Consider the following 22,267-nt stretch of genomic DNA (forward strand, 5'->3'; position numbering starts at 1 on the left):
CGTTTTCTAAATATATGAAAATATTGAAGAAAACTAGAATAGGAATCTTTCTGATGTCATCAGGAGTGTCTAAAACCACGAATGCTAACAAAAAGCTGGGTGGAGGTGGGAGAATTTCTACAAAACCTGCGAGGATGATTGCTTGCTGGGACTTAGAAGGAGTCACAGTTCTAATCCTGGTTTTGGCCCACGAATTGCTTGAGGATAAGGCACTGAAACCCTCCAGAATTTAATTGCTCCAGCTGTGAGTTGAGAAAGCCCTGGCTTAATTAGGCAAGTACAAACAGAGCAAATACATAAGTCCTACTAGAAAGTTCTGGATGGCAAATGCCTACCAAGTCATGTGGCTTTCTCTCTGAAGGCAAAATTTGCTGGACACCTAGTTTAAATCCATTTTGGGGCCATATTCCTTGTTTTATGTTAACTATGAAGACCTCGAGAATGAAGGCTGGGTCTTACACATATTTGCTTTTCTCAGCATAGTGGTTGGCTTAGCAGTCCTCGGTGTTCGTTGAATCGTTGTTCAGTTGCTAAGTCATGTCCAGCTCTTTGTGACCCAATGAAATGCAGTAGTCTAGGCTTTCCTGTCCTTCGCTATCTTCTTGAGTTTGCTCAAACTCATGTCCATTGAGTCAGTGACGCCGTTCAACTATCTCATCCTCTGTTGCCCCCTTCTCCTCTTGCCCTCAATCTTTCCTAGCATCGGACTTTTTCAGTGAGTGGGCTCTTCTGAATTGATGTTGAATAAATTATTTCATACAAATTAAGGGAAAATATTTTTTCCGATGTTAGATGAATGAAGGGGGATGATGGTAGTAATTAAGCAAAGAAAGTCAAGATTAGATCCTTATGAAAATGAAGGGGTTCTTTTCCTCCCTCATCATGTGACTGAATTTCCTTTCATTTTATTTGCTATTTTCTAAACTTCTATTGACGTATAGTTGATTCATGGGCTTCCCTGGTGGTTCAGATGGTAAAGAGTCTGCCTCTAATGTGGGAGACCCGAGTCTGATCCCTGGGTCAGGAAGATCCCCTGGAGGAGGAAATGGCAACCCACTCCAGTAATCTTGCCTGGAGAATCCCATGGACAGAGGGGCCTGGTGGGCTAGAGTCCATGGGGTCACAAAGAGTTGGACGTGACTCAGTGACTACCACACACACACATAGTTGATTCATAACGTGTTAATATCTGCTGTACAGCAATCATATACATTTTCATATTCTTTTCCATTATGGTCTATCACAGGATATTGAATATATTTATCTGTGCTATACAGTGGGACCTTGTATTACAACTATCCCATGCACAATAGTTTGCATCTGCTAATCCCAAACTCCTAATCCTTCCCTTCCCCAAGCCCCTTCTGCCCTTGGCAACCACCACCAACCAAGTCTGTTCTCTGTGTCTGAGTCTTTTCTGTTTCACAGATAGGTTCATTTGTAGTTTAGATTCCACACAAAAGTGATATCATGTGGTATTCGTCTTTTCTGACTTGCTTAGTATGATAATCTCTAGGTCCATCCATGTAGCCGCAAATAGCATTATTTCTGAATGTCCCTTCATTTTCTGTGGTTATCAGGAGAAATGTATTCCCCATACTGTTAGTAGTTGGAGCTGAACTCTCAGAGTAATTAGGAAGTTGCTCACTTTCAAGAGCTCTAGTAACTAGAGGACTGCTCATAGTGGGGTATCTGGACATGTGACAGCTCACTGAGTCACCTGGCAAGGAAATGACATCAGTTTTTAATCCTACAACGTGGCGATCTAAGACGGTTTCCTAACGAGCTGAGTGGTGGCTCCTCTGTGACATATTTAGCCAGAATTGAAATATATCCTGATTCCTTTTACTGAATCAGCTCTTCCCTCGCCTTTCTGGCAGCCCAGCTACAAAAGGAGAGGTTAATTGATAATGTCTATCAGCTGCTCTGTGCTCATCCCATGCCAGGGGCTGAAAACTTAATGCCAAATTAGCATCTCCATGTAAGGTCAATGATGGCTTGTTCTCAAAGTAGGTCCCTGTTCCTGCAGCATCCATGTCACCTGGGACCTTGTTTAAAATGCAGATTCTCAGACCACAGGCCCAGTGACTGAAGCTGTTTAAACAAGTGTTTCAGGTGGTTCCAACACTGGCTGATATTCTGAAACCCCTGATCTCTCATATTTAACACTCTAAACAACTAAGGGTTATTCTTAGGCCCACTTTGATTTGGAAAATAAGAGATTGCAGATTAACCTGAATTTCTAAACTTCAACAAACCCAAATCAAATTTCTTATATTCTTAACAACTCCAGTGCTTTGCCTAATGTGGGCCATCATTCTAGGGGTGGGGGGGGGGTGCAAATTTAGTTCATACGAGTCACTGTTCACAGCCCCAGCGCCTGCTTCGTATAACGTACAGTGTGTGTATTGTGGAGGCGGTGGGGGGGAAGTGTGAAGGAATATGACAACCTTTTTCCTTCCAGGGTCTTAAAATTGAGTGGGGGTATTCATCTTTTAATTTTTATTTTATATTGGAGTATAGTTGATTTCCCAGGTGGCTCAGTGGTAAAGAACCCGCCTGCTAATGCAGGAGATGTGGGTTTAATCCCTGGCTCGGGAAGATCCCCTGGAGATGGAAATAGCAACCCACTTCAGTATTCTTGTCTGGGAAATCCCATGGACAGAGGAGCCTGGGAGCTACAGTCCATGGGGGTCCCAGAATCTGACACAACTGAGCACTCACAGTTGATTTACAATGTTGTTACTTTCAAGTGTATAGCAAAGTGATTTAGTTATACATACACGTCAATCTATTTAAATACATAAACACATAAAGTAAATATACAGCATCAAATAATTGCCCTGGGGAGGAGCCAGGGAGGGGACAGAGGTTGAACTCAAACAGAAACGGGTTGTGTTGTGGGAGGCAGGTGAGCCCGGCTAAGCCAAGGCGAGTCCCCTTTCTGTGACCCTGTCTCCTTGCTTCTAGAGGAGTTGGAGGTGGGGCTAGAACTGGGATTCAGAAAGGCCCCTAGCTGACTTGGAAGGTTGGGAGAAACCAAGTCGGGTAAAGTCTACCTTCTGCTTCAACCAGAACATCAACTTGTGTCTCTTTGTCAGGCCCCTGTGTAAACTTTTGTTTGGAAAAAGTTTCATGACTAAATTAAACAATTCCTGGACTCAATGATGTTGGGCTTGTTTCAGCTCTGTGGGTCTGTGGCCTCTACTTCTCTGTAAGGTTCTGGAAGGATTCATCAGTAGGAAGAGAGATTTGAACTATTTGGGGGGAATTGTTCTGGCACTATGAGGTGAAATAATATTCCTGTCAAACACAGCTGCTATTTGTTACTCAGTGGGATATAAAAAATAGTGAATTCCTGCATTTTCCTTAAGAGGAATATAATTCTCTTTTCTGTTTATCTATCTCGATCTGAGAACAGAGAACAAATTCTGTGGTAGAACTGAAATATAGACCCTTTTGGACTTGGATCAAAATTTCAAAAGAGATCAAAATCTCAACAGAAAGAATAAAAATCTCTGAGACTTCAGGTTCTCATTATTTTTGCTCCTTAAACTAAATTCCCCTCTTCAGTGAGTCTATTCATGAATAATCAGTGTCTGAAATCATGTTCCCTCCTTAATTCATTGCCATATGTCTCACTAACTTCAAAACATTACAATAAAGATGACATTTTTTTCCCCCAAGCAGAAACCAAGAGAGTAGTACTCAAATCAGCGACAAATGGGAACCCCATAGCTAGTTTGGGTTGGAAAACTATTCTGTTTTACTTTCATAGCAATGTACCAATTCAGCCTTAATTAAAAGCACTTCCAATGGTCACCATGGCTTCCTTTAAAACGAATTTTAACCGTTTTATTGTGAGCCAAGTTTAATAAGCTCGGCTATGACAATTATGCACGAGAGGAACTGAGAATACATAGAGCACATGGAATGAGCCACAGTCAGAGGTCTTGGAAGTGAATCTCATGGAGATTTACGGTGGTAGGTGACCCGGTGGAAAGGTGCCAACTTGATGCACCAGAGCTCAGGGAAGGAGTAAAGCCCCATTAGGACCTAAGGTGGTGGTTAAGATTAAAAAGGAGCTGGCAGATGAGTGGATAAAGGTATGGTACATAGATACAATGGAACATTGCTGCTGCTAAGTCACTTCAGTCGTGTCTGACTCTGTGCGACCCCAGAGACGGCAGCCCACCAGGCTCCCCCGTCCCTGGGATTCTCCAGGCAAGAACACTGGAGTGGGTTGCCATTTCCTTCTCCAATGCATGCAAGTGAAAAGTGAAAGTGAAGTCTCTCAGTCGTGTCCGACTCTTAGCGACCCCGTGGACTGCAGCCTACCAGGCTCCTCCATCCATGGGATTTTCCAGGCAAGAGTACTGGAGTGGGTGCCATTGCCTTCTCCGCAATGGAATATTACTCAGCCATAAAACAGAACAAAATAAGGTCATTTGTAGAGATGTGGATGGACCTAGAATCTGTCAGAGTGAAAAACAAATACTGTATATTAATGCATATATGTGGAATCTGGAAAGATGTGCAGATGAACCTATTTGCAGGGCAGGAATAGAGATGAAGATGTAGAAAATGCACACGGATACAGGGCAGGAAGGGGCGGGTGGGGCAGATTGGGAGAAATACACCACCATATGTAAAATAGATAACTAGTGGAAAGCTGCTGTATAACACAGGAAGCTCAGCTTGGTGTTCTGTGAAGATCTAGAGGGGTGGGATGGGATGGAGGATCAGGAGGGAGGGGATATAAGTGTACATATGAGTGGTTCACACTGTTGTACAGCAGAGGCTAACACAGCATTGTAAGGTAATTATACTCCACCCCCCAAAAAAATGAAACAAGAAAGCTGGAAAGGAAAAGAAAGATAGAAACTGCTAGTTGTCACTAACAAGGACATTGTAGAACCAGATCTCAAATAGAAGATGTAATTGATCAGTTCCTGGGAATCCTTTTGTAAACTTGGAGAGTTTCAAATAAAATAAGCTTTTGATTTTCAAAAATGATCACAAGGGGGAAAAAGATAAGGAAAACAGTGTACCCAGCCCCAAACAGGTTATTTTTGAAATACCAGTTGGGCTTAGATATAGAATGCACAAATTCCGTTGGAAGAATGTTACTGCCTTAAAGATGAGTGAACTCTGACAAGTCTGAGACCTTTGAGAGTAAAAGTCACTGAAAACAGAAGATTCTCTGCTCTCTCCAGCTAGCCAGATGCCCAACAGCCTGTAGAAATGATGCTATGCCAACCCCTGCTCAGCTGAGCTGACTGGAAACCCCAAAACACCTCAGTAGACTTACAGGACTTACAGCCCAACATCTGAGATCCTGACTGGCAACAGAATATGTCCAACTTGCTGGAGACCCACGTGGTGCTAAATAGCCCGAGGACAGGGATGCTGCTAGAGAGACACCCACGGGCATGGCTGCACCAGCCAAATCTGCAAGCGTGCCCGTGCCTTCCCGGAGAACAGAGTGGCATATGGAAGGTTCGGGCTCACTGCCATCTGTCGAGAGTGGGCAGGCCTGCACATGCATGCCCAGTCGGCACCCAGGCTTGGGAGATGATCATTCCATAGCGAGAGGTCTGCTGTCTTTGGATAAGAATGGGGACAGGAGAAGCCACTCAGCAGAAACAGCTTGGTTATTCCCCCAGATACACCCCAAGCTCTCAGAGGTTGATTGATATAGATTTGGGGGGAGATAATCCTTACCCCTGTCTAGTGTGTCCTGAGCTTGTTCATTCATATGCTATAGAATATCATCATCATCATTATTGTAAATAATAGTAACTGCTGCTCAGAAACTCTTCTCTTTAACCTCTAAGAACTTGCACCATGTTAGACCTTCATCCATGAAACTGAGATCCAGATACCACTCTCTTCCATTTCAACCTGTGCTCCTAACTAGGAAGTAGGAAAGTGACAGTGGGAATTAATTTTAATAAAAACCTGAAATTCTGATTTTTCTAGCATCCTCTTTTATCACCCTGAATATCTCACCCTTCCTTCTAACTTGGACCAACATGTATAAGATGAAACAAATACAAGCCATAGTTAATATGATTCCCCTACGTAAGGAAATGGATGACCCACCAAGGGTACCATGATGGTACCCTTTTCAAAGCTTGTCCTGACTTACCGCTGTGAAACTCCTGTTATTCCTCCAACCTGTCTGCCAGCAGTTTCCTTATTGAGCAGGATACACCCAAAGACTAAACATCTGTTTCAGATGCCCTGTTCTTTATATATTCCAGCTCATCAAATCCTATTAATTCTACAGTGCAGGTACTATTAAAGTCTCCCGTTTACAAATGAGACAAATGTGGCACAAAGAAACAGTACTACAGTTGGGGGTATGGTGGGGGCCAGGAGGCCAGTGAGAAAAGCTGGCTCTGGGGTCTGCCTGTAACCACTAGGCATCACTGCCTCCCACCTAATCTAAGGGCCAATGCTGGAGGTCAGTGTAAGAGTGATGACTGTGGTTCAAGGAACTTAGTATCTTTCTTTTTTTAAAAAATACGTTTTATCTTTGACTATGCTGGACCTTCGTTGCTTTGTGTGGGCTTTCTGTACTTTCGGAGAACAGGAGCCACTCTCTGTTGCCGTGTGCGGACTTCTCACTGAGGCGGCTCTCCTGTTGTGGACAGTGGGCTCCAGTGGCTCCAGTTGTGGCTCCCAGGCTCTAGGGCACAGGCTCAGTAGTTACGGTGCGTGGGCTTAGTTGCTCTGCAGCACGTGGCATCTTCCTGGACCAGGGATCAAACTCATCTCTCTTGCACTGGTGGGCGGATTCTTCACCACTGAGCCACCAGGGAAGCCCCAAGGAGCTTAGTATTTTTCTCCATCAGTTCTGTTATCTTTATGTCCTCAAATATATTTTACATATATTTTACATCATGTCATAGAGTAATAAGTGACACTTGTTCAGTTGCTCTGTTGTGTCCAACTCTTTGTGACCCCATGGACTACAGCACCCCAGACTTCCCTGCCTTCACTATCTCCTGGAATTTGCTCAAAGTCTTGTCCGTTGAGTCAGGGATGCTGTCTAAACATCTCATCCTATGCTGCCCTCTTCTCCTTTTGCCTTCAATCTTTTCCAGTACCAGAGTCTTTTCCAGTGAGTCAGAAACGAGTGATACTAGTATTGATAAATGCGGAGACTGTCAAGTCATTAGACATATGGCCAACCTTAAGAGTCTGCCCTATTCAACCGTCATTTGTTACTAAGTAAATAGCATAAGAGAAGACTTGGGCTTTGACAATCATTGAGCATATTTTGGGTGGGTTTTTTTTTTTTTTTTTAGTTTCCAAGTTTTTATTTAAAATCAGCAAAATGAAAAAAATTACCAAAATGAAAACTTAAGTGAAATCCCAATATTTTTAAAATAATTGTTTTCAATTAATTATTTTAATTGGATAATTAACTACTTTACAATATTGTGATGGCTTTTTGCTATACATCAACATGAATCGGCCACAGGTACACATGTCCCTCCCATCCCCCGCTGGGCTCCCACCTCCCCCCACCCCCCCATCCCTCAGGGTTGTCCCAGAGCACTGGCTTTGGGTGCCGTGTTTCATGCGCGGAACTGGCACTGGTCATCTGTTTTACATATGGTAATGCACATGTTTCAATGCTGTTCTCTCAAATCATCCCATTTTGCGTGGTTCTTAATGCAGCATTCTGTAAGAATGTAAGCATTCTGTAAGCATTCTGTAAGATATAGAGTGAATACTCTGCTAGAGTAAATAATAATCATACTAAGATTACATTCTGAAAACTATATATGGGAAAGTCAGTACCTGGAGGAAAAGGGAAAATGTCAGATAACAAGATCACAGGGAACAAAAAAACACATCTTCCCTCAGACTGAGGATGTGGTGTGGTGGTGGTAGCATGGATTTTAGGAAGGAGGTTAAAAAAAAAAAAGTGAATCTGGTTCAAGGCGCTCACTTTCCCTACGCCCTCTGTTAATCTGCATTAAAGAAAAAAGAAAGGGAAGACTTCTCCAGGTTTCCTTGTGTCTGAAAGGGGCGAGAGGGTCTGGTAGAGAAGCAAGTGCTGGGATGTTAACATTCTGAAGGATGGAGATGCTGGGGGCGCGTCTGTGTTGTCCTTGTTCCTTACAATCATCTCTATTCAAGCTGAGCTCTGAAACACGCCCTACCTGTTATTACCTAACTTGTGCACTGGCTGTGTGCCTTGTTGTTGTTGCTACAATATCGTGTCTGTTACTATGAAAACGAAGCGCTCCTGACAAAGGCTTGACATAAACATGCTGACTACGGAGACGTAGCCACGCAGAACATTTCTCATTTTTAATGCACCTACACCAAAGCAGTCGCTTCACCTTTCTGAGTCTCCGTTTCTTTGAAATAAGAAACGCCCTGGTTAGTGTTTTCCAGGCTCTCTTTAGCCACTGAGAGTCGGTGGAAAGTGACAAACGGCCAGCTAACAACTGAATATAACAGGGGCATTAAAGGGGGGAGAAGCAACCAGGTGACATTCAGGGGAAGAAAGTTCAGAAATTTTGATTCAAGAACTAGAGGGGCAGCCTATTAGGCCATTAAATCTTGTTTCTGGAGCCTTTCTGCACATGTTTTCTCTGCTGAAAGTGTGATTTCTACAGCATTATGTGTTGCTCTGGGGACTGTCTCCTGAGTGGGGGGTGGGGGGCAATGGCAGTCATGGAATGCGGAAAGAGGAGAACTGGGGGTGATGATTGAAATAGAAGGAGCAGTGATGGAACCCTGAACTGGGGATCCAGTGATGGAGGACTGGAAAGGGAGGGGCCGATGGAAAGACAATGGAGAAGCTGAGTTGCAGAAGCAGCAGAGCTCAGGAGAGGTCCTGTGTTGACCAGCAGCAATGGGTATCCCAGCTCTCCAGTGCAGGTGCCTACAGGTTCCCCAGAGTGAAGCACAGGCCCAGTGAAGCTCTGCAAAGGGATAGGGGGAACGTTCGGATAATCTAAGACATGCACAGCCCATGAGAGCTCAGCCAAGATAACACACCTGCTGTGTCAGTGATTCCTGAACGTGGACACAGTTGATCCACTAGAAAGCTTGGTGAAGGGTTTGCCCCCTTCTCAGGCGCTCTGTTTCACAGGCATCTTGAGTAATTTTAATCTCCTTGGTAGGCACTTGGGGAAGACCTGTAATCCCCATATCTCCCATCCTTAGCTTTGTGGGAAGTTGCCTGTTGGAGATTCTGTGTCCCTTCCCTGGGAGTTAATTAAAGGACCTTGGTGCCATTCACTGATGTTGCCAGGTCCTCACATGCAAGGGCAGCTCACTACCATGCACCAGGAGAAGACCATGAAGATCCCCGATGGCCTTAACTGGGAGATAAGGCAGGAAAGTTAGGTCAAGGCTAGATTGCGGAAGAGTTTGTTTTTTAATTTGCTGGGTTGACAAGAAGGAGCTAATGATGGTCTTTGCACATGAGAGTACCACAGTCATCATTCTGGTTTACCAAATTAACATGGTGGCAGTGGAAAGATGGATTCATCAAGTAGGATTCTTGAGTCAAGCTATCAAATAGGAACCTGCTGAAATGTACTAAGTGTAGGGCAATACAACTGTAGTGGCCACTGTGCTATGCCAGGCATGTGCTGAATAAGGTGCTTGACCTGTATAATCTCAGTCCTTACAGGATGTTGCAGTGGTATCACTTTCATTTAACGACGAGTACATAGAAGCTCAAAGAATTCAGAGCTCTTGCTCAAGGCCACAAAGCTTTGTCTCTGTGACAAAGATTTGAACAAAGATCCACCTGATTTCAAACCTCTGCTCTGAACCAGTAAAGGAAGAAAATGACACCAATAACGAAGAGCTGGTGCAAGACACACTGTGAAATAGAGGCCATGTGGTTAGACAAAGCTGCCTGGGAGGGGAGGGTCATTGCCTGATGATTTTCTGCAGATGTTATGAGCCTGGGAAAAGAAAGCTGCTTCTTTACATCAGTCACTTTGAATGTAAGAAAGACTTGACAAATGCTTGGAGGCAGAACTAGTAGGATGGGGTCGATCTGCCATGGTGGTTGCTCTCACCATGCCTCCGATGGGTGGGTTCTAAGCCAGGACGCCACTGAGTTCACTAAGATTGTAGTGCATCACTTCTAAGCTCCTACCTTCCCTCTGGGCCCAGCTGGCATGACCAGTCTATGCCTCGTTTCTTTTCCAGAGTATATCGAGTGTTGCTTACTGCCTTCAGTTTTCCCTGATAGCTATGAGGTGAATGTCTGTGTTGGATTGCACTGGACTTGGAGCCAGAGCACAGCTTGCTCTCCCATCCTACTCCACCCCAGCCAAGGATACAATATATGGCAAGGTATCCATGAAGCAATGGATACTGATGTACAAGGTCTTGTTGACCAGACAGCAATCAATAGCCACGCCTTCTTTCAAGGGCAAGATCACTTCTTGTCAATTGCATCCCCTCCCCAATAGTTTTCCGGAACAAGTGCTACAATCTGATTCACACAAGTAATTTTATGCCAATTTTCTACATTCTTCTGGCAAAAGTGAAACTTTCAGTGCTGATAACTGCTAGACAGGATGATTAATCTTTTGTCTTTGCAACGACAGTCCTAGCCACTAAAAATTCAACTTGTACATTTATCAAATTGTGGTTCTGCTACACTTACAGTCACTATGTAGTAAAAGGGGTTATTTAATTTCCTAATGTACTGATGCAATTTGGGTTGATTCTGTAGCTCAATAGGAGTAGAAAGCATTTTTCAGGGAAGCATTCTTTTATGATCCACAAATGTAAAGAAAATTAGGAACTCTAACATCTGCAGTCTTGCCATTTGCAATCTGGGTAATACTGGGCAAGATCATTCAATATTACTTTACATATTTACATATTACTGTAAAAATGAAAAAAAACAATATTCTGAAAATAACCTCTTTTGGTATAAGAAACTGAGCCAGAAAATCACACAGGCCAATATAGCAAATACACTTAAAGACTTTCATATGCCAGGACGTATGGACCTAAGAAAAATATAGTTTATTTTCAAAGCTACAAGTGTAGAGAAGAGCAAACCAATAAAGCTCGGGTTGTTCTCCTGCATTAAGTAGATTCAGGAAAAAACAACCCAAGTAAGTTGTGAATACAGAACTTTGACTCTCTTCAGGCTGTTTCTGCTTAGTTGCCCAGTCATGTCTGATTCTTTGCAACCCCAGGGACTGTAGCCCACGAGGATCCTCTGTCCAAGGAATTCTTCAGGCAAGAATACTGGAGTGAGTAGCCATTTCTTTCTTCAGGGTATCTTCCTGACCCAGGGATGGAACCCAGGGCCTCTTGCATTGCAGGCGGACTCTTCACCATCTGCACCACCAGGGAAGCCCCAAGACCGAAAAAGAAAAAAAAAAAAAAAAAAGAAACCCAAAATAAAATCCCATCTAGACAAATCCTATTTCAGTACGTACATAGGTTTGTTTTTCTGCAGAGAGATGGGACAACATGTCAGAAATATACTTTCTGTGTATTCGAGGATTAATCCCATAAGTAAGCACACTGTGGCTGGAGGTGGTTCTGTTTCTCACTGTTACAGGAAATGTGGGAACCACCACTGGTGCTGGATTGAGATTCAAGATAACCTTACAGTCAGGACTTCTCAACTTCAGCCCTACTGGTATTTTGGATCTGATAATCCTTCATTGTGGGGGCTGTCCTGTACTTTGTAGGATATTTAGAATCTCTGGCTTCTACTTAGTAAATGGGAGAGGTAACCAGCTCTGTGCCCCAATCCTCCAGCACTAACAACCAGAATTGTCTGTTCAGTTCAGTCACTCAGACGTGTCCAACTCTTTGTGACCCCATGAACCACAGCATGCCAGGCCTCCCTGTCCATCACCAACTCCCGAAGTTTACCCAAACTCATGTCCATTGAGTCAGTGATGCCATCCAACCATCTCATCCTCTTTCATCCCCTTCTCCTCCCGCCTTCAATCTTTCCCAACATCAGGGTCTTTTCAAACGAGTCAGCTCTTCACATCAGGTGGCCAAGATATCGGAGTTTCAGCTTCAACATCAGTCCTTCCAATGAACACCCAGGACTGATCTCCTTTAGGATGGACTGGTTGGATCTCCTTGCAGTCCAAGGGACTCTCAAGAGTCTTCTCCAACACCGCAGTTCAAAAGCATCAATTCTTTGGCACTCAGCTTTCTTTATAGTCCAACTCTCATATCCATCCATGACTACTGGAAAAACCATAGCCTTGACTAGACAGACCTTTGTTGACAAAGTAATGTCTCTGATTTTTAATATGTCTGTTCAGTCGCTCAGTTGTGTCCGACTCTTTGCAACCCCATGAATCGCAGCACGCCAAGCCTCTCTGTCCATGACCAACTCCCGGAGTTCACTCAGACTCACGTCCATCAAGTCAGTGATGCCATCCAGCCATCTCATCCTCTGTCGTCCCCTTCTCCTCCTGCCCCCAATCCCTCCCAGCATCAGAGTCTTTTCCAATGAGTCGATTCTTCGCATGAGGTGGCCAAAGTCCTGGAGTTTCAGCTTTAGCATCATTCCTTCCAAAGAACACCCAGGGCTGATCTCCTTCAGAATGGACTGGTTGGATCTCCTTGCAGTCCAAGGGACTCTCAAGAGTCTTCTCCAACACCACAGTTCAAAAGCATCAATTCTTCAGTGCTCAGCTTTCTTCACAGTCCAACTCTCTCATCCATACACGATCACTGAAAAACCATAGCCTTGACTAGACATCACCAAATGTCCACTGGGGGCAAAATCTCCATGGTGGAGAACCACTGGTCTAAGCAAATGATTTTTAATATGTGTAAATAAAGATATGTGTGTGTGCGTGCATGCGCATGAGCACACACATACATATATGTCCTAGTTCTATTGAGAGGAGCTGGAAGCAATAACACTGTCATAGCTATGAGTACATTTATCACCCAGGTCTTGGGTTCTAACTACCATTCTTGACTAAAAGGAAGCAGAGTTCCTTGGGGAAATGGCTTCTCTATAAAATCCAATACTGGGCCCTGGAAAATATAAGATGATCCTGGAACTTCTTGTTATGTCATGAAGTAAGGAAAAGCTCAAGAAATGCTGGGAAATATCAAAATGACATAAGGGTTTGCCTGAAGGTACTCCCTCTGACCAAATATGGGGCAAAAGATTCAGAAAATTTCAGCAGCAACGTAAATAGAATTGAATAAAATAAGAATATATAGTCAATACTAAATAAATAAGTTTTTTTTTTTTTTTACAGTAGAATATCAATCAGTGAACCTAGAAATGATGATGATTCTATCATTAGAAGATAACATAGGCTGGTTAATAATTGATTCAGGCAAGAATAACTAATAGGTGCTAAAACCAGGGGGTGAGAGTGGATGAATAACAGTATGTTTACATCATAAAATTTTTGGAAAGTCAATGTCTTGATTGAAGGGCATATTATTCTTGTATAAATGCCTTTACTGAAAGAAATCTAAATTATGGTACATTCCATATTCAAATGAGCATATATAATTATACTAATCAGCATCAATGCCTGGAAAAATAAATATTTGTTGAATGAATGATGCATCCTCACTAAGCATGATAAACGGCTGTTGCTTTGGTCTAAGAATCAGAAATGTGCCATTGTGACACACGAGGATAGCAGTCAGCTGCAACTGCCTTAGCCTAAACAGATGTTTACTACATCATGAAAGAAGTTTTAAATGTTAGGCTTCAGCTATGCATATGATTTAGTGTTTTGATGCTGAAAGAAACATTCCTATGGAATAAGTAAGACAAGACTGAATTGTTCTTTTACATTCATTATCTTTTATTTTTTTCATATTTGAAAATTCACTGTTTTCTGTATATTCTTTATGGAGTTCATATGATAGTATGTTGGAGTGTCTTAATTTACTTTTCCTGTTTTTTAAAAAATTTTTATTGGAGTATAGTTGCTTTACAATGTTATATTTCTACTGCACAGCAAAATGAATTGGCCATACATAGACATAACCCCTCCCTTTTGGATTTCCTTCCCATTCAGGTCACCACAGTGCATTAAGTAGAGTTCCTCTGCAGCCAAAGGGGCAAGGTAAAATCCCACAAGACCAGATAAATGAAGCTATTAATGTCTTGTCTTTGAATATGAAGTCCACTGGAGTAAATTGATAGGATACCAGCAGGTGAATTTAAGGAAGGCAAATGTAAAATGTCCAAGGGACACTAGGTCACTAAGCAGCATGTATACATTTAAAAAATGTAATGTTAGAATCATGTAGGTTTGTACTTGTACATCAATAAAGTTTCTCCCCATGGGGATATTTTCACAAAGCTGAGACGATCTGACTTGTAAACCAGTGACATACAGAAGACAAACTTGAAGATAGACCTGCTTAAGGGTTTTCCACTCCTCCATGGCCTTCCCCGTCATTGACAGTGTCTCCTTACTTCCTCACTGAGCAGCTCATGGTCCTCCGCATGACATTTGTGGACCTTCCTCCCTCCTTCCCTCCCCGTCCACACTGCTACTTTCCCTGCTTCTTCACAGCATCTGTCTGTACCATCTACTTGTTCCCAGCACAGCACCTGGCTCCCAAAAAATTTGTTGAGGTTAACTGATTATAAGGACATAATGCAGGTTTTCATTACTAAGAAGCTAGGTATCCAGTTTTTGGAATGAGACCTCTTGACATCCCCTTGGGCAGTTGTTGAGCTTGAGCATCTCTTCTTGCTGGAACATTTGAACACAGAGGCATGTTGCTCACATCAGTCATAGGCTAAAAGTCCACTGTGCTCCTTAAAAATATTCTTAAAGAGGCAGGAAAGGAGGTTGGAATTAAGTGCTCTAATTTATTACTTTCGACAAAAATGAATATAGAAGTAAAAGTGAAAGTGTTAGTCACTCAATTGTATTGACTCTTTGTAACCCCATGGACTGTAGCCCACCAGGTTCCTCTGTCCATGGAATTCTCCAAGCAAGAATACTGGAGTGGGTTGCCATTCCCTTCTCCAAGAGATCTTCCCAACTCAAGGATTGAACCTGGGTCTCCCGCATCTCAGGGGGATTCTTTACCTCGTAAGTCACCAGGAAAGCCCCATAGAAAAAAATGAATGCACTAATAATAAGTGTGATGGTGATCATAATTGGCTTGTATATTGACCTTACTATGTGCCGGGCATGGTTCCAACTCCTTTAGATACATGAGCTCACTGACACTTGACAATAGTGTGAAGTAGATACAGTGATCCTTCCCACTTTTAAGATGAAGAGATGGAAAGGTTAAATAATTTGTTCAACATAAGAAAGCTGGTAACTCTTGGAAATAGGGCCAAATACAAGGGTCTGGTACCAGAGTGCAGGCCCTCCCCGCCTCCCGCAGCTCTGCCCCACTTCTGCCTTATGATTTCCACGTACAGTTGTCTTTTTTTGCCCTTTTGGATGATTCATTTAAAAATGTTAAAAAATTGTTACCATAAATATTTACTACTTCATTTCACACATTAATATGTATTCTGTTTTTGAGATAAACATTAATATAATTACAGAAGGAATCCTTTATCTGCCCACTTTGTGTTTTATATTTTTTATTGAAGTATAGTTGATTTACAATGTTGTTAGTTTCAGGTGTACAGCAAAGTGATTCAGTTATGCATATTATTCTTTTTCAGATTCCTTTCCCATTTAGGTTATTACAAAGCAATGAGTATAGTTCACTGGGATACACAGTAGGTCTTTACTGGTTATCATTTTATTTATAGCAGTGTGTATATCCTCCCCTTTACCCTTTGGTAATTATAAGTTTGTTTTCTATGTCTGTGACTCTATTTCTGTTTTGTAAATAAGTTTATTTGCATCATGTTTTTCTTTTTTTTTTAGATTCCACATATATTATGATACTTGTCTTTCTCTGTGTGGCTCACTTCACTTAGTATGATCATCTCTACATCCACCCATGTTGCTGTAAATGGCAGTATTTCATTCTTTCTTTATGGTTGATCAGTATTCCACTGTGTATATATGTACTGAAGCTTTTTTATTCATTCATCCGTCAATGGACATTTAGGTTGCTCGTATGTCTTGGCTATTGGCAGCAGTGCTGCAGTGAACACTGGGGCGCATGTATCTTTTTGAATTCTAGTTTTCTCCAGATATATGCCCAGGAGTGGGCTTACAGGGTCATATGGTAGCTCTGTGTTCAGTTTTTTCCTTTTTAGATGGAAGGAACTTTAAATAAGGTTGCTTACCTAATCTAATCAACTCTCTAAGCCCAGACCTTGAAATCTGAAGTATATTCTCCCCCCATGGCTTTGCAGGTGAATTTGAATAAGTTGGCAAAACAAATCCCACTGTCCTGACAGTCCCAGTGATGGCTTTGGGTCACTGCATCTGTGTGGGAAGAGAGGAGGCCGTGAAGGGTGAAGGTGTGTGATTCATCTAAGTCGAGGCTACATCTGTGCTTTTCTGCTTAAGTGCAAGCACTCATGCTCTCCTAACCGCTTCTCATCCACTGGCAACATTCAGAGGCTGAGAGGGACCCTGCTGCTTGCCACTTGGAGGCCCCCTCCAGAACTGTCTGGGCTCTGGTGTATGCTGAGAAATGAGTCCATTGATTGCTCCCTGGGGGCAGATAAATCCACTAAAACATTGTCTAACTCTATGATATGTGTATTTTTGCAGAAGCAGCCATAATGTGGACTAGATTTATATCTCCTACTGACTTTAAATTCTCTGCTATGGGTTCTTGTTGTCTCCTTCTAGCAAAGCTGCCTTACAGTGTTTGTCAAAGTTTTCTGTGAAGGGCAGGTGTTCAGTGCGTAAGGAAGGCCTCAGTCAGGGCCTGGGGTGTCAAGTTCTTTCAAAACTGCAGAAGAAACAAACTAGTGAGCCCAGGAGACAGGATATAGACCAGGAGATGCAGCAGATCATGCAGCTTCTACTGAATTAGAAGAGTTTACAGAGGCTGAGTAGCAACAAGATTTCTTCCCAGAAAGAGTTTGAGGGTGATCATACTGAATGGAAGAAGGGTTGGGGGAATACCTAAATTTAGCCAAAACCCTGGATCTTCAGAAAGTTAGAAGGATAACTGAAGACTAGCAGCAGTATCAGAGGGCTTCCCAGGTGGCTCAGTGATAGAGAATCCACCTGCCAACGGAGGAGACTCAGGTTCGATCCCTGGGTCAGGAAGATTCCCTAAAGTAGGAAATGACAACCTACTCCAGTATTCTTGCCTGGGAAATCCCATGGACAGGGAAGCCTGGTGGGCTACAGTCCATGGAGTCACAAAGAGTTAGACACGATCAAGCATGCATGCACATACGGATGCAGCAGTATTTGACTTGATAGAAACATACATCTATCAAGGATCAAATACTGGCAGCTGAGAAACAGAGCATGTGACCCACCAAATCATGGAAGGGGATCAGCTCAACTCCAGTCCTGCTGACCCTGGGCCTCTTCCCCATGGAGCAAGAAACATTAGCACAGAGCAAATCTCATCCAGGAGCTCTGAGTCAAGTTTGGGGTCCTCAGCACAGCTTACAAGGCTTCCTGCTTCTGACTCTGTCCCCTCCCACAACCTCCCCACCTAACCCCAGCCTACAGCCTCAGGGTCTTTGCAGCATGACTCTTAGTGAATTTCTCTGCCGGGGCTGTTCCTTCTGCTAGCAACACGGCCCCTTCCTTTTCCTTAGCAGCCCCCTTGGCTTAAACTGTAATTACCCCTTCCTTCAGGAAGCCCTCTTTTCTTTGGCTCCTCAAGTGTTGGTTAGCGATCCCTCCTGTATTTCCTTGTGCTGAAACATATCAATACCATCCTCCAGTGACTTGTTTACATTTCTACACTCATTCCCCTACTAATACTGATCTGTAGACTAGTACCGATGCTGATAATCGTGTTAATAGTAAAACGAGTACTAGCCGATAGTTAACAGCTAACAATAAGCGTGTCTTTCCAGCACCAGCAGAGTCTGGCATATATAAGTTCTCTATAAATATTAGTGAGACGATAAGGGATCCCAGATTAGACATGCATTTAAGTCTTGGACTATCCCCTGAAGTCATAAAAGTCAAGATTGTTTATTGCTTTTCTCAAAATAGAAGCAATGTTTATGCACTACAGAAAAATTAGAAAATGCTGTGAAGCAGGACAAAACAATACATTTAGAATTTCACCACACATGGGCAGCCGCTGTTAGCACAGCTTGTATTTTTCCCAATTTAGGTTTTGCAAGCTCCCTTTCCCAATACAGTAAATTCTCTACCTATGAAACTATAAGTCGCAAGCTTTCGAATACGTGAACATGCATTTGTATGTCCGATCATGTAAGTTAATTCATGTGTCTGGTGAACATTGTCATGTGCCTGCATCCTCTACGAGTGGTTGTGTGTTTATGCACTTTATTTTACAGTTTACTTTTGAGTACGGTAGTGCAGTATCTTTATTTCAAGCCCAGGATGTCCAGCAGCAAGCGTAAAAGCATCTGTGATATAGCCGGCACAGACTACCTAGACATCACTGCACCTTTTCCTCAAGAGGGTAGATAGAATTGAATTCAGCGAGGAACCACAACCTGTGCCATCAGCATCAGGCATGAGCAAACCAGCAGCTTGATCTCTGTCTCCTCTTGCTGATGATCCTTCAGCTCCACCATCTCCCACCTCCTCTCCCTCCTCCACTCTTCTTGCCTGTTCACTCAATGCCAGCTGCTGCACCGTACTACTGTATTTCTCAAGTTACTATTGTTGCTGTTCAGTCGCTAAGTCATGTCCAACTCTTTGCAACCCCATGGACTATAGCATGCCAGGCTCCTCTGTCTGTCACTGTCTCCCAGAGTTTGCCCAGGTTCATGTCCATTGAGTCAGTGATGCTATCTAACCATCTCATCAAGTTACCATATGTAAGGGTAAAAATGTTTATTTTTCATTTTTTTAATGTATTATTTGTGTGAAAAGTATTACAACATGTTACAATACAGTACTATAGAGCTGATTGTATTGGTTGGGTACCTAGGCTAACTTTGTTGGACTCACGAACAAATTGGATTTACAAATATTCTCTTGGAATGGAACTCATTCATATGTAGGGGACTTATGGTATTGGCTCTCCTGACCATCTTTGCATGATAACAAAGATAGTTGCAACATCATTGGTGCCTCTGAATATCTTTACATTGTATGGTGATCTCTTTAGCTAAACATCTTTTGTTAAATATTTAGATAAGTCCTAGCTTTTTGCATTAATAAATGTATGAGGAACATTCTATAGATAAGTATTTGTGCATGTTCTTAGAATGAATTCCCTACATGTAGAATTACTGTATCAAAGTACATACAAATATTTCCAAAGTCTGTAATCTTGTAAGATGAATTGGCAGGTCACTTTTCGGAAAGGTTATGAGTATTGAACTGCAATGAACTGGGCATTATCTTAAAATACAACAAACAGAAAAGCAAATTTTGTAAATTCAGTGTATGGGGAAGAGTTGTTTTATTATTTGATTTTTAACGAGGTAGAGGTTTTATGCACTTTGTGGGCTGTCTGAACCTCGCCTTTTGTGAACTGTCTGCTGTGGGCACTTTCTTCTTTTTCTATCAACTTGTAGAAAGCTCTGTTTTAATGAAGTGACAGTTACAACTTATCGCGCAGTTACTGTGTCTGGTGCTGGGCTGAGCCCACCACTGCCGAATACACAGCAGATATTTTCCCAGGCGGTTTGCATTTTAAAATACTTTCCTAATGAAGCCATTGCTCCTATTTCTCGAGGCAGCTTTTGGAGTGGTCTGTTTTAGAAGTCTGCATTAGTTCATTTTTGGCATTTAGCATCATGAGTGGGGGACAGAGGCTCAGAGTTTGTGTAGGCTGCCCTTGAGGCTGTGCAGCTCTGAGTCCATTCTTCATCAGAAAGGCCCCACCCTGCTGGGGTGTCCACAGGGTCGCTACTCCAGATGCTCTGGCCTGGGACTCTGGGTGGTAACCTCAGAGTGTGGTCCCCAGGACTCAGTGGGGATCCCTCTGTTCCCCCTGCTCCCTCTCTGCACCAATTCCTAAGAGGCAGAGCCATGAGAGTAGGTGTGATGAGGTGACAATGACACCATTGTCCAGGGACACTAAAACATGGGGTCAGAACAGCCTGGAGAGCTCGTGGACATTGATCCAAGCACCTGTAGGAAACCAGCCAGTGTCACGACCAAGGAAGAACACCAGTGACCCACTGGCTCTCAAAGCATCCTGAAACAGGCACATCCCTCTTGTGCACTGGGGCACTGTTTATCTCTTGTCATTGTTACGTGGAAGCCGGTCTAAAATGGTCCTAACGTAGCTTCTCCCGGTGGCTCAGACAGTAAAGAATCTCCTTGCAATGCAGGAGGCCTGGGTTCGATCCCTGGGTCAGAAAGATCCCCCGGAGAAGGAAATGGCAACCCATTTCAGTATTCTTGCCTGGAGAATCCCATGGACAGAGGACCATGGAGGGCTACAGTCCAGGGGGTCAGAAAAGAGTAGGATACAATTGAGTGACTAATACTCTCACTTTCAAGGTAGCTTCTGAATAGGGCCTAAGTACCATCTCCACCGTTTTCTCTATTCTCTGCCCCTTCTCTTCCCTAAGAAGGCCAGAGGGACATAGCATCCTTCTGGGTGCAGAGGCTGTGCCCACCTGAAGGGGAACAGTCCTTCTGAGTGTTCCCCACTCCCCCTGTCTGCTTGGTGGCAAATACACCCTCACCTGTGCTCCCTTCAGCCTCTGACCAGCTTCTGCCTGGTCGTCCTCACTTCCCCTGCATGGAGAGGTGAGATGCAAGCTTCAGGCTTGGGAGCTGGGGACGGAATTAGGGCAAAGTGGTCTTTCCATTGACTTTGGCTCCAGCACTTTAGGCTGATGGACTCAGGCACAGAGCACTCCAGGCTGTCCTGCTCCGCCTCTCACCCCCACCACCTTGGATCTGGGCCTGGGAACCAGATGTCATTGGTTTCCTCTCTGGGCACCTGCCTTCCTCCAGGATTGGAAGTGAGGGGCAGGACCAGACAGTAGTCTGGTAGTAGTTTTCAGATCTGTATAAAATGTGAGGGAAAAACAGATGGCCTTTCCCTTCTTGTAGCTTCCTGTCTGGTAAGGCAGACAGACATGAATCAATGACCAAATAAGTATATGCTTTGGGTTAGAACCTACAGTCAAAACTCTGGGGTCAGAGACAGAACGTTCTCTCTTCTGTATCTGAACTCTATTTGTTCTCTAGACCCCATGGCTGCTAAGAACGTGAAGGAGTCTTGTTCATACCTTTTTTGGTAATTTCACGGTCAATTTAGAAAGCAGGCTTGATTGATTCAGAATGTTAGCTCCATGATTGGGTCTCCTCCATTGTCCAGGGTTGATCTTCCCTCTAAGTTTATATACAGGAACAGAGAAAGCAGCAAAAAGGAGCAGGAAGCACAGCCCTGGGCAGGGGGCTGCTGCTCCTGGCCCTCCCAGTCATCGGCCAGCAGCCTTGACCACAGCCTGCTCACCTTGTGTCCAATCCCCTCTTGGTGTGGACACTCCCCCCTCACACCCTAACTGGTTTGGGACCTGATCTGTTCAGACAGAATTGAGGGACACGGGGAGGGCCTTGGGCTATAGAACAGGACTTGGGATAGTGCCTCCCAGTGGCCACAATTACCTACAAAAGCTGGCAGGCTCCTTAAATTGATGATGATACTCAGTCACTAAGTTGTGTCTGACTCTTTTCCACCCCATGGACTGTAGCATGCAGGCTCCCCTGCCCTTCACTATCTCCTGGAGTTTACTCAAATTCATGTCCATTGAGTTGGTGATGCCATCCAACCATCTCAGCCTTTGCCACCCCCTTCTCCTCCTGCCCTCAATCTTTCCCAGCATCAGGGTCTTTTCCAATGAGTTGGCTCTTTGCACTGGATGGCCAAAGTACTGGAGTTTCAGCATCAATCTTTCCAGTGAATATTCCGAGTTGATTTCCTTTAGGATTGACTGGTTTGATTCTCCTTGCAGTCCAAGAGACTCCCCTTGAGTTGACATTCTTTTCGAAAGAGATGTATCTTCCTGTGCAATATTCCGCAATAGTCTGCCATAGACACTCTGGTCTCAAGACAACAGCCTGCTATTGTCAGTCTGAGTCTTTAAAAGCAGTCAAGTGAGCTAGCTCTTAAACTCTCAACTACAGATCTTTGAGTTGCCCCAGGCAGGGAGCACTGTGGAAAGACAGTTTCTCCGCGTAGATCTACTAACTGTTACTTTTCTTTAGTGACTTTGCCTAGTCAC

General features: G+C 43.5%; 1 protein-coding gene and 1 long non-coding RNA gene across 7 annotated transcripts in view; one reads left to right on the forward strand and one right to left on the reverse strand.

Annotated features, from left to right (window-relative positions):
- The window catches only part of DLGAP1 (DLG associated protein 1), a 793,561-nt gene that overhangs the window by 332,510 nt on the left and 438,784 nt on the right, over positions 1-22,267 (reverse strand). The window lies entirely within an intron of this gene.
- The window catches only part of LOC147346106 (uncharacterized), a 39,691-nt gene that overhangs the window by 5,518 nt on the left and 11,906 nt on the right, over positions 1-22,267 (forward strand). Inside the window, exons 2-4 of one of the 3 annotated variants that reach the window (XR_015153939.1) lie at positions 14,040-14,087; positions 14,937-15,071; positions 16,310-16,417. The exons of 1 other annotated variant lie outside the window; for it this stretch is intronic. This is a non-coding gene — a long non-coding RNA (uncharacterized LOC147346106). The remainder of the gene's footprint in view (positions 1-14,039; positions 14,088-14,936; positions 15,072-16,309; positions 16,418-22,267) is intronic. One more of the 3 variants, XR_015153938.1, reaches the window with a different exon arrangement.

Source organism: Bos grunniens, chromosome 24, assembly GCF_055505025.1.
Source record: "Bos grunniens cultivar Pamir isolate PY7600 chromosome 24, Bosgru_T2T1.0, whole genome shotgun sequence".
NCBI classification, from domain to species: domain Eukaryota; kingdom Metazoa; phylum Chordata; class Mammalia; order Artiodactyla; family Bovidae; genus Bos; species Bos grunniens.